Source organism: Phoca vitulina, unplaced genomic scaffold (genome assembly GCF_004348235.1).
Source record: "Phoca vitulina isolate PV1807 unplaced genomic scaffold, GSC_HSeal_1.0 scaffold2, whole genome shotgun sequence".
NCBI classification, from domain to species: Eukaryota; Metazoa; Chordata; class Mammalia; order Carnivora; family Phocidae; genus Phoca; species Phoca vitulina.
The window spans coordinates 44,370,047-44,383,353 of NW_022589705.1; the positions used below are offsets into that span (position 1 = coordinate 44,370,047).

The following is a 13,307-nucleotide window of genomic DNA, read 5'->3' on the forward strand; positions in this document are numbered from 1 at the left end:
TGTGCAGATATTTTTTTCCCTACTCTGTAGCTTATTTTTTTCATCCCATTAAACAGGTCTTTTGAAAAGGGAAAGTCTTTAATTTTGATGAGGTCCAGTTTATCAGTTTTTGTTTTATGACTTCCACCAAGTCTAAAAACTCTATGCTTAGCTCCAAGTCCCTTAGATTTTCTCCTATATGTTTTTGCTCAAAGTCTTAAATTTCTACATTTTACATTTAAGTCCATGAATTAATTTTGTATAAGGTGTGATATACAGTCAAGGTTTATTTTTTTTGCTTTGGATGTCCAGTTGATTTAGCACCATTAAAAAAAAAGGTCTATCCTTTCTGCATTGAATAACCTGGAATTTTAATTGGGGTAGTGTTGAATTTGTAAATTAAAGTGAGGGGACTTGATATCTTAAAAATATTGAATCTTCTGTTTCATGAACATGGTATATCTCTCCATTTATTTAGATCGTCTATAGTTTATCTCAGAAGTGTTTTGTAGTTTTTAGTATACAAGTCTTACACATATTTTACTGAATTTATCTCTCAAGCATTTAGTATTTTTTAGTGGTTCCATAAATGGTAATGTTTTTAGATTTCATTTTCCAGTCATTCCTTGATAGTAGATTGAAATACATATGATTTGTCTATATTGCTAAATTAATATATTAGGTATATAGTTTTTGTAGATTCCTTAGGATTTTCTACAGATATTCATGTCAGGTAATAAAGGTCTACTTTTTCCTTGCCAGTCTTTTAGCCTTTCGTTGTTTTTCTTACCTTATTGTACTGGGAAGTAACACTGAATAATGTTGAATGAAAGTATTGAGAGCAGGTGCCATGCCTTTTTCCTGACCTTAGAAGGGATTTTTTTATATGTGTGAATCTTAAAAAATCATTATACTAATTTTCAATCTGGCATAAGTAATTTCTTAGGGATTACTAAGAGCCATGGCTATATTTTTATTTGTTAACTCTATAATCCTTGTAAGATTACATTTTTACTGTTTTAGAATAAAGAAAATATGTATCTCATTATATATTGTTTGGACTTTTGATAGGGAAGAACTGAAGAATTACATTTGAGAATCTTTTTGGAGTTCAATTATAAATATTTAGAAGAAATTTAAAGAAAATAGTAATTCTATCAGATACTCATCTATACATATAATTTGATTTGGTTGAATCAGGTAAGGTGCAGGATGAAAGAACATCAAAATAGAATTGATAAATGTAATTATAAAAAAGATACAGATAAGCTGTGTGTTTTTTTTTGTGTGTGTGTGTGTTTTGTTTTTTTCCCCTGGACACAATTTGATAACACATGGAAAGCAAAATGAAACTGATAGCAGTTTAATTATATTCAATAGTGGGCATTAAAGGAGAAGAGAAATATTTGAATGCATTTTGTAGATAATTTTAGGAATGTAGTTCTTTTAAACCTACATAAGCTTTTTAGGAAAGGTATATATAAATTAACATGCAAAGTTTAAAAATTGGTGTCAAAAAGAGCAAAGGGAGGGATCTGTTGAATTCAAGAAACATTTAATGATGAACTATGTTTAAAATTTTAACAGAGTTTAAAAAAAACATATATCAGTATTGAAATTAGTGGCTGCTAGGTCATATTTGGTAATACAAAAACAAACCAATATATGCTTTATTAACTTTAAAGTCAGGGTGAAATATAGATTAGTTATTCAAATGTATGTATTTTAATTAGTGACCATTATATACAAAGTGTTACGTTATATTGGAGAATAACAAAGGATTCTCCAGTGGCCTAATTTGAATGGAGTACTATAAACCTAAATTCAGTTTCTACAGTAAAAAACTGAATCCATAGTCATCTCAACAAGTTTTTCTTTCTTATTTGTGTTGGCTTAAAACATTGGAGTTGTTTTTAGCATGGGCATTATATTATTTCATATATCATTTCATTTATTATAATGGCCTAATGAGACAAGTATCATTGCCCCATTTTATAGAAAGGAAATTGAGGTTTAAAGAAATTAATCTATATGGAGTCACAAAACTAGAAGTAACAAAGGTAGGTTTTGATTTTAGGACCCTTACCCCAAGCTGTTTTTGCTCTAAGTATATTCCTTTCCAGCCTGCCTTTGTTATAGTTGCTTCTTCCTGTATATTCACATGTTTAACCTGTCTTAGTAATTCTTTCAAACTATTGGGAAGTTGAAGTTGGAAAAGGAGTGGGGGAACCTTAAGATATAATTCTGGGAAAGATGCTATTAGTAAATGTAGTAAAAAATCAGTATTGTGATGTTTTTAAAATTATGTGCATAGAACATATATTACTGAAGAAAATATTTTTGGCTTTGGAGCATTATTGAAAATTTCAAGAACCTAGAAAATACGTATTTGAAGCCACATTTTAATAGAATTTCAGTTCTTAAAAATAAATGTCTAATTCTTTTCAGAATGAATTTATATTCTTTATTGTAAATGAATAGCTTTGTCTTTTTTTTTTTTTTTTAGGCAAATATTTGTTCTAATTTCCATAAGAAATAGCTTATAGATAGTATTTAGGAGGAATTATTTGCCATTTAACTAGTTTTGCCATGCCTCCTCTTCCTCTACCTCCTTTCCAGACATGTTTTTTAATATTTACTACATATTTTTGACAATATTTTTTATAATAAAATTTTAAGTGCTCAGAGTTTCTTAAGTCACTGATACTTGCTCTTAAATTTTTGGTGTTCTTTTTCCTCTTTGTTCTAACCAATTATTGTTAGAGCAGGAACCAATGCCCCATTTATACCTTAGACATAGAGTCATTGATAAAAGCATTTATTGTGTGCCAACTATATATATAGAATACTGAGTTAAGGTCTATTAATGCTTATGTATTTTTTTAAATATATAAAATCTAAGTAGGAATACATAGATATAAAATACATGAATGTCTTAAACTTCCAGAAACCTTTGCCATATAATAACATAGGAGCAAACCTAACAATACATTAAAAAATGTATATTTTTTATATGCTTCAAGGAAAACAGGCATTAGAATTTTTGCACTTAAATTTGAAGAAAGGTTTGATGACATTTCAGTTGCAGAACCTGTTGACTTGGGAAAATAACATTAGAAAGCCATCTGGTGTCCTGCGGTAGCCTTCATGTCTTCCTGTTTTATTAGACAGCTGTGGTAGCAGTGTAGAAGGAACACTGATGGATTTAGCTACAAATGTCAGTACATAACAAAGGGTCAATTAGAATAAACTAGGAAAGACTTTATTAAAATATAATAATTGATACCATGATAAGATAAAGTACTCAATAAAAGAAATTATAAATTAGATTCATTATAGTCTTTTTATAAGATGGGTAATGCATAATGTACAGTTTAGAAAGAATTCTACTAGAAACAGAACTGCTTTAGAGAAGTTTATTACCTGAAAAAATATACTTAAGTGACATACCACATCATGCCTGGCAAATTAGTCTTATATGTATGTATGATAATATGCATGTATACATATATACATATGTGTATATGTACATTTATATATAATGTATAAAACCAGTTATAGCCAAATGTATGCAAATATTAACTAGACTGGAAGCAAGAATAGACAAATTTTAAGCAGTGTTCTGAAAGAAAAATTGACTGTGGTTTGCTTAGTTAGAGATTTGGATGGAGGTGAGATTAGCCTTTGCTATTGTTCTGGGTTGGAGCAGCAGTCTTAAATTTTTCCAGTCTCTTGCCTTAGAATTACAGGTTCTGTTAGCATGTATCTGTTTCCCTTTTGCAGTATCACAAGATACTGTTTTACCTAATATCTTGTTACGATATTTATGAGGGTCACTGACTACCTTTGAAGCCTGCTTGTCATTCTACTAAGCCATTGCCACATGCCATAGTATTATGGGTAGTATCCCATTATATGTATTAAACTGGTATTGATTACTTTTTTCTCACATAAAAATCTGAGTTTGTGTGGTTTCTCTGCTCTGTGGGTTAATCTCAGACCTACTCTTTTTTGTCTTACTTCTCTGTTGTTCTTAGATGTGACCCTCATCCACATGGTATAAGATAGTTTATTACCTGTTTATAGTATTCCAGCTAGCAGGAATAGTAATTCCTAATAGTGATTCGGAAGGAGAGGGCTTGCCTGTTTTGTTTGAGAACCCACACTTCATTCTGCTCACATCCCACTGGTTAGAACTTAGTAACACATGGTAACACTTAGCTAGCTGTAAGGATGGCTAGAAAATAAGTCTTTAGTCTAGGAAGTCATATGTCCAGACAAAAATTTGAATGGGAGGCTTTTTTTTTTTTTTTAACAATAAAAAACGGGAGAATAGACACTGGGTGGGCAGCTAGTAGTCTCTAATGTCTCATTGGTTAGATACATATCTGATGATGTTTCTATTACCATGTAAATACTGGTAACTCTCACCCAAAAATATGCTTTCAATTGTGACTTCTCCTAATCATCAGATCTGTAGTGCTTTCTTCTACTCCACTTGGATAAACATAAGTATCTAAAATTTAGTAGGTTTAGGGGCTCCTGGGTGGCTCAGTTGTTAAGCATCTGACTTTTTTTTTATTAACATATAATGTATTCTTTGTTTCAGGGGTACAGGTCTGTGATTCATCAGTCTTACACAATTCACAGTGCTCACCATAGCACATACCCTCCCCAGTGTCCATCACCCAGCCACTCCATACCTCCCACCCCCATCCACTCCAGCAACCCTCAGTTTGTTTCCTGAGATTAAGATTCTCTTATGGTTTGTCTCCCTCTCTGGTTTCGTCTTGTTTCATTTTTCCCTCCCTTCCCCTGTGATCCTCTGTCTTGTTTCTCAAATTCCTCATATCCGTGAGATCCTATGATAATCATCTTTCTCTGATTGACTTATTTCGCTTAGCATAATACCCTCTAGTTCCATCCATGTCATTGCAAATGGCAAGATTTCATTTTTTGATGGCTGCATAATATTCCATTGTGTGTGTGTGTGTGTGTGTGTGTGTGTGTGTGTGTGTATATATATATATATACATACCACATCTTCTTTATCCATTCATCTGTTGATGGACATCTAGTAAGCATCTAATTCTTGATCTGAACTCAGGTCTTGATTTCAGGCTTGTGAGTTCAAGCCCCACGTTGGGCTAAATGCTAGGCATGGAGCCTACTTTAAGTAAATAAAAATAAAAATAAAATTTAGTATGTTTAAATCTGATCAAACAATTTTATTCCTCCTTCCTATTTTCTCTATCTTGAGTGGTGGCACCATTATCTACTACCATTACCCAAGCTAGCAACCTGAAATTTGTCCTTAGACTTCTTAGCTTTCCTTACCCTATGTCTGGTCAGAAACAAAATCTTGAAGATTTCTTGAATCTGTTTTTCTCCTTCCATTTTGAAACAGCATGCCGTTATCATTTCTCATTTGGATTACTGAGATAAGTTTGTAACTTACACACTGCTGTCAGAGTGATCTGCCTGAAACAGATTGAGCTGTGTAATGCCTGTGCTCAGTAGCTAAAATGTATAGAGTAATTACTACTTGTCAGGCACCATTTTAAATTAAGTACTTTATATTTAACAAATCTTTTGTGTGTTTGTGTGTGTGTGTGTGTGAAAGAGAGAGAGAGCACAAAAGCAGGGGGAGTGGTAGGCAGAGGGAGAAGCAGGCAGAAAGGAGAAGCAGGCTCCCCGCTAAGCAAGGAGCCCAGTGCGGGACTTGATCCCAGTAACAAATCATTTTTATCTTCTCAGACCCTGTGAGGTTATATAGTTGACTAAACTGAGACAAAAGAGGCTGAATAATTTGTCCAAATTCAGTTAGTAATTGGCGAAGACAGGGTTTGATCAGTCTGGCTCCAAAATTTGTGTTTTAAAAAACACATTATATTGCTCAAAATATTTGTCCATTGCTTCCTAAGTAAAATACAATCTACTCAATGCACAAAACCCATCCAAACTACTTTTTCTCATTTCTGTCTTGCTTACTTACCCCTGTATCTTACTACTTTCTCTTCATGTATTCTACTCATACTAAGTAGATACAGTACACTTGGAGTTTTCCAGCACACCACATGACTTTTCACACTATTGTGCTTTCCTCAGTCTCCTTCAACTGGTTATTTTGTTCTCTTTCTTTTAGACTCCTCTGCTCAGGAACCATGATTGCTGGCACTTATCTTTGGCTACCTCAGTCTGGGTCGGAAACCCCTTCTCTGTGATTTTATGTCATCCTTTAGATCCCTTAATCATAGCCCCCATCACTCTGGATTACAACCCAATTTCTGTGTGTCTCTTTGAAAACTTTTCAAGAATGGAATTGTTTTCTTTCATACTGCCTGATGTTCAAACATTGTTAGGTTCCTTTTTTTCCCCAGATCTTTCTGATGCTATTCAAAGATCTCAATCATTTCTAACCAAAAAAATGTATGGCCCTTTTTGAGGCTTCTTTCTCTTTAAAGTCTTTGTATTGTGATATATAACAGTCTTTTGGCCTCCATGATAACTTGATGCTCTGTTTTTTCTTTTTTCCCTATATATTAATATCTGGCTCCTTTCTGTCTTTTTTTCTACCCCTAATGCATGTTGTTTTTAGGACTTAGTCATCAACCCTCTGATTTCTCTCTCTCTCTTTTTTTAATCTAGTCAGAGAATTCCCGTATCTTTAACTCTGACTTCTTCCCTTTTCTTTTTGTTAATGCCCTCTGGGAACTTCACAGTATGTAATCGTGACTGTTATTTACTGAATACTTTATTCTGTGCCAGGCATTATGCTCTTTCTATATGTTATTGCCTTGAATTCTTAACTATGAGATAGGTGGTCATACATTTTGCAGGTGAGCTAAATTGACATAAGAAAATGTAATGCCCAAATTCCCACAACTATCAGGTAGTGGAGCTGGGATTCCAGCTCTGTTGTCTTCAAAAATCCTTGATTTTTAACAGCTCTAATATCCTGCCTATTAACATCTTATAATATCCAAAACTATGAATGGGACCCTCTCCCAGTGTTAACTGTTTATCTTGTTATTTATATCAGTCAGTCATTTATTGCACTTTTGTTCCATGAATTTGTCTTGGTAATTTTCCTTAGCAATTTTTAATTTCTACTGCCACTCCCTTAGTTCCTTATTGCCAGTTCATCCTGTGGTGATACAAATTCATATTGAACAAAGACAACATGTAAGTTTTAAAATCTCACATGACATTTATCACTATTGTTGATCTCCCTTTTGAATTTTCCACTTCACATAAATTAGTCTACTTGTGTTTTTTACCATTAATTCTCCTTGTCTAAAATACTCTTTTTATTTTTTCATTTAAATCCTAGCCCCAATCCCTAAGTCTCAATTTATTGTCCTTAGAAGATTGCTTTTTTCCCTGAACTTCTGTACTGCTCAGCTTTTTGTAAGCTCATTTGGCCTTTAATCATATAATACTTTATATTTCTGACTGTTATGTCTGTATGTTGTTGTTGTTGTTTTTTTTCTTTTTCTTCTTTCCAACTCTGAACTGTAAATTCCTTGAAGTCAGGGTTAGTTTTTATACTTCTCTTTAGTTCCCATGTTCAACATCTGGCATAATGCCAGGAACATCTTAGATGATTAAACCATTGAATTAGGAGGGGGGGGAAGATGGCGGAGGAGTAGGGGACCCTATTTCAACTGGTCCCCGGATTTGAGCTGGTTATCTACCAGACCACTCTGAGCACCCACGAAACCAGCCTGAGATGTAAGAAGATCTGGATCTCTACAAACAGAATATCACAGGCGGTTAGTTTTGAGGTACGAAGCGGGGAGCCGTGATTCCCCAGGCAGATATCAGAGGATAAACGGCAGCGGGAGGGTGCCTGGCCGTGGGGATCCTACACCGCCAGTGAGCAACAGCCTTGCTCGCTGGGGACGGGCACAGACTCGCAGACCGGTAGTGGCAGGGAAAGGACTTTAGGGCAGCCCCCGGGGTGGAAACCCGGAGCGGCGGGGTTGCGCGCATGTGAACTGGGAGCGGCTGGCGGTTTTAGAAGCACAAAGGGCAGAGACGTGCTCCGACCTGGAGGCAGGACTGGAAGCGCTGCGGAGGGGCGCACAACCCAGGCCGCTGCAGTTTATAGCAGCACGGACAGAAACGGAGACAGTGTGGCCTGGAGAGCTCACTGAAGAACAGACTGCGGTCTCTCTGCTCTGAGGCAGAGGGCTGGAAATGGTCTCTTCTGCTCTGACTCGCGGAAGAGATGCGGAAAGTCGCCAGGGAAAGCCCCAAAAACTGATTCCCACTGAGCCCATCCCCTGCCACAGGGGCGCAGGGCAACTCTGCCCGAACAGGGTTGCCTGAGTAACAGCGTGGCAGGCCCCTCCTGCAGAAGACAGGCTGTGAAAACAAGAGGCCAGCAACCCTAAGGTCCCAAGAAAACAGGTGCATCTTGCTTGGGTTCTGGTCAATAATTTGGACTCTATACATTCTCTCAAACACCCATCAACAGAATGACTAGGAGGAGGAGCCCCCAAAACAGAAAAGACTCAGAGATTATGACTTATGCTGCAGATTTACAAGTGGATGCAGATATAACCAAGATGTCGGAGATGGAATTCAGGCTAGCAATTGTGAAGACAATGGCTAGAATGGAGAAATCAATTAATGGCAACATAGAGTCTCTAAGGGCAGAAATAAAAGGTGAATTGGCAGAACTTAAAAATGCTATCAATGAGATCCAATCCAATCTAGATAATCTTAACAGCTAGGGTAACTGAGGCAGAAGAGAGAAGAAGCGACCTGGAAGACAATATAATAGATAAAAAGGGAAAAGAGGAGGCCAGGGAAAAACAACTCAGAATCCATGAAAATAGAATCAGAGAAATAAGTGACACCATGAAGCGTTCCAATATCAGAATAATTGGAATCCCGGAGGGAGTGGAGAGAGAGAGAGGACTAGAAGATGTATTTGAGCAAATCATAGCTGAGAACTCCCCTAATCTGGGGAATGAAACAAACATTGGAGTCCTAGAGGCAGAGAGGACCCCTCCCAAGATCAAGGAAAACAGGCCAACACCCCGGCATGTAATAGTAAAACTTGCAAATCTTAGAACCAAGGAAACCATCTTAAGGGCAGTTAGGGGGAAGAGATTCCTTACGTACAGAGGGAGGAACATCAGAATAACGTCAGACCTATCCACAGAGACCTGGCAAGCCAGAAAGGCCTGGCAAGACATATTCAGCGTACTAAATGAGAAGAACATGCAGCCAAGAATACTTTATCCGGCAAGGCTTTCATTTAGAATGGATGGAGAGATGCAGAGCTTCCATGACTGGCAGAAACTGAAAGAATATGTGACCACTAAGCCGGCCCTGCAAGAAATATTAAAGGGGGTTCTATAAAAGGAGAAAGACCCCAAGAGTGATATACAACAGAAATTTACAGGGACAATCTATAAAAACAACATCTTCACAGGCAACATGATGACAATTAATTCATATCTTTCAATAATCACTCTCAACGTGAATGGCCTAAACGCTCCCATAAAACGGCACAGGGTTGCAGATTGGATAAAAAGACAGGACCCATCCATATGCTGTCTACAAGAGACTCATTTTGAACCTAAAGATACATCCAGACTGAAAGTGAAGGGATGGAGATCCATCTTCCATGCCAGCGGACCTCAGAAGAAAGCTGGGGTAGCAATTCTTATATCAGACAAATTAGATTTTAAACTAAAGTCTGTAATAAGAGACACAGAAGGACACTGTATCATTCTTAAAGGGTCTATCCAACAAGATCTAACAATTGTAAATATCTATGCCCCCAACATGGGAGTAGCCATCTACATAAGCCAACTGTTAACCAAAATAAAGAGTCATATTGATAACAATACATTAATTGTAGGAGACCTCAGTACTCCACTCTCAGCAATGGACAGATCATCTAAGCAGAAAATCAACAAGGAAACAAGAGCTTTGAATGATACATTGGACCAGATGGACCTCATAGATATTTACAGAACATTCCACCCCAAAACAACAGTATACTCCTTCTTCTCGAGCACACATGGAACTTTCTCCAGAATAGACCATATACTGGGTCACAAATCAGGTCTCAACCGATACCAAAAGATTGAGATTATTCCCTGCATATTCTCAGACCACAATGCTCTAAAACTGGAACTCAATCACAAGAAAAAATTTGGCAGAAATTCAAACACTTGGAAGCTAAAGACCACTCTGCTCAAAAATGTTTGGGTCAACCAAGAAATCAAAGAAGAACTTAAACAATTCATGGAAACCAATGAGAACAAAAACACATCAGTCCAAAACCTATGGGATACTGCAAAGGCGGTCCTAAGGGGGAAATACATAGCCATCCAATCCTCACTCAAAAAAATAGAAAAATCCCGAATTCACCAACTAACTCTACGCCTTAAAGAACTAGAGAAAAAGCAACAAACGACGCCTAAGCCATGCATCAGAAGAGAAATAATTAAAATTAGAGCAGAAATCAATGAATTAGAAACCAGAAACACAGTAGATCAGATCAATGAAACTAGAAGTTGGTTCTTTGAAAGAATTAATAAGATCGATAAACCTCTGGCCAGACTTATCCAAAAGAAAAGAGAAGGGACCCAAATTAATAAAATTATGAGTGAAAGGGGAGAGATCACGACTAACATCAAGGAAATAGAAACAATTATTAGAAATTATTATCAACAACTATATGCCAATAAACTGAGCAATCTGGATGAAATGGAGGCCTTCCTGGAAACCTGTAAGGTGCCAAGACTGAAACAGGAAGAAATTGACAACCTGAATAGGCCAATAACCAGTAACGAGATTGAAGCAGTGATCAAAAACCTCCCAAAAAACAAAGAGTCCAGGGCCTGATGGATTCCCTGGGGAATTCTACCAAACATTCAAAGAAGAAGTAATACCTATTCTACTGAAGCTGTTTCAAAAAATAGAAACAGAAGGAAAACTTCCAAACTCATTCTATGAGGCCAGCATTACCTTAATCCCTAAACCAGGCAAAGACCCCATCAAAAAGGAGAATTTCAGACCGATATCCCTGATGAATATGGATTCCAAAATCCTCAACAAAATCCCAGCTAATAGGATCCAACAATACATTAAAAGGATCATCCACCACGACCAAGTGGGATTTATCCCCGGGATGCAAGGGTGGTTCACAATTCGCAAATCAATCAATGTGATAGAACACATTAATAACAGGAGGGAGAAGAACCATATGGTCCTCTCAATTGATGCAGAAAAAGCATATGACAAAATACAACATCCTTTCCTGATTAAAACTCTCCAGAGTATAGGGATAGAGGGAACATTCCTCAAGTTCATAAAATCCATCTATGAAAAACCCACAGCAAATATCATCCTCAATGGGGAAAAGCTGAGAGCCTTTCCCTTAAGATCAGGAACACGTCAAGGATGCCCACTCGCCACTATTGTTCAACATAGTATTAGAAGTCCTAGCAACAGCAATCAGACAACAAAAAGAAATAAAAGGTATTCAAATTGGCAAAGAAGTCAAACTCTCTCTTTTCGCAGACAACATGATACTTTATGTGGAAAACCCAAAAGACTCCACCGCCAAATTACTAGAACTCATCCCGCAATTCAGTAATGTGGCAGGATACAAAATCAACACACAGAAATCAGTTGCTTTCTTATACACTAACAACGCAACTGTAGAAAGAGAAATTAGAGAAACGATTCCATTTACAATAGCACCAAAAACCATAAGATACCTCGGAATAAACCTAACCAAAGAGGTAAAGGATCTATACTCTAGGAACTACAAAACACTCATGAAAGAAATTGAAGAAGACACAAAAAGATGGAAAAATATTCCATGCTTATGGATCAGAAGAATAAACATTGTTAAAATGTCTATGCTATCCAGAGCAATCTATACCTTCAACGCCATCCCGATCAGAATTCCAATGACATTTTTCAAAGTGCTGGAACAAACAATCCTAAAATTTGTATGGAATCAGAAAAGACCCCGAATCGCCAAGGAAATGTTGAAAAAGAAAAACAAAGCTGGGTGCATCACGTTGCCCGATTTCAAGCTAGATTACAAAGCTGTGATCACCAAGACAGCATGGTAGTGGCAGAAAAACAGACATATAGACCAATGGAATAGAATAGAGAACCCAGATATGGACCCTCAACTCAAATTATTATGGTCAAATAATCTTTGACAAAGCAGGAAAAAGCATGCAATGGAAAAAAGACAGTCTCTTCAATAAATGGTGCTGGGAAAATTGGACAGCCCCATGCAGAAGAATGAAACTCGACCATTCTCTAACACCATTCACAAAGATAAACTCAAAGTGGATGAAAGACCTCAATGTGAGACAGGAATCCATCAAAATCCTAGAAGAGAACATAGGCAGTAACCTCTTTGACATCGCCCACAGCAACTTCTTTGAAGATACATCTCCAGGGCGCCTGGGTGGCTCAGTTGGTTAAGCAACTGCCTTCGGCTCAGGTCATGATCCTGGAGTCCCAGGATCGAGTCCCGCATCGGGCTCCTTGCTCAGCAGGGAGTCTGCTTCTCCCTCTGACCCTCCACCCTCTCATGCTCTCTCTCTCTCATTCTCTCTCTCTCAATTAATAAATAAAAAACTTAAAAAAAAAAAAAAAAAAATCTCCAAAAGCTAGTGAAACAAAAGCAAAAATGAACTTTTGGGACTTCATCAAGATAAAGAGCTTTTGCACAGCAAAGGAAACAGTCAACAAAACAAAGAGGCAACCCACAGAATGGGAGAAGATATTTGCAAATGACACTACAGATAAAGGGCTGGTATCCAAGATCTATAAAGAACTTCTTAAACTCAACACCCAAAAAACAAATAATCAAGTCAAAAGGTGGGCAGAAGATATGAAAAGACACTTCTCTGAAGAAGACATACAAATGGCTAACAGACACATGAAAAAATGTTCATCATCATTAGCCATCAGGGAAATCCAAATCAAAAGCACACTGAGATACCACCTTACACCAGTTAGAATGGCAAAAATGGACAGGGAAAGAAACAACAAATGTTGGAGAGGTTGTGGAGAAAGGGGAACCCTCTTACACTGTTGGTGGGAATGCAAGTTGGTACAGCCACTTTGGAAAACAGTGTGGAGGTGCCTCAAAAATTTAAAAATAGAGCTACCCTATGACCCAGCAAGTGCACTACTGGGTATTTACCCCAAAGACACAGATGTAGCGAAAAGAAGGGCCCTATGCACCCCAATGTTCATAGCAGCAATGTCCGCAATAGCCAAACTGTGGAAAGAGCCGAGATGCCCTTCAACAGATGAATGGATAAAGA

At 37.1% G+C, this 13,307-nt stretch overlaps 1 protein-coding gene across 2 annotated transcripts in view; it reads left to right on the forward strand.

Annotated features, from left to right (window-relative positions):
• ANKRD13C (ankyrin repeat domain 13C) overlaps positions 1–13,307 on the forward strand; it is a 97,165-nt gene that overhangs the window by 66,008 nt on the left and 17,850 nt on the right. The gene's annotated exons all lie outside the window — the stretch shown is intronic.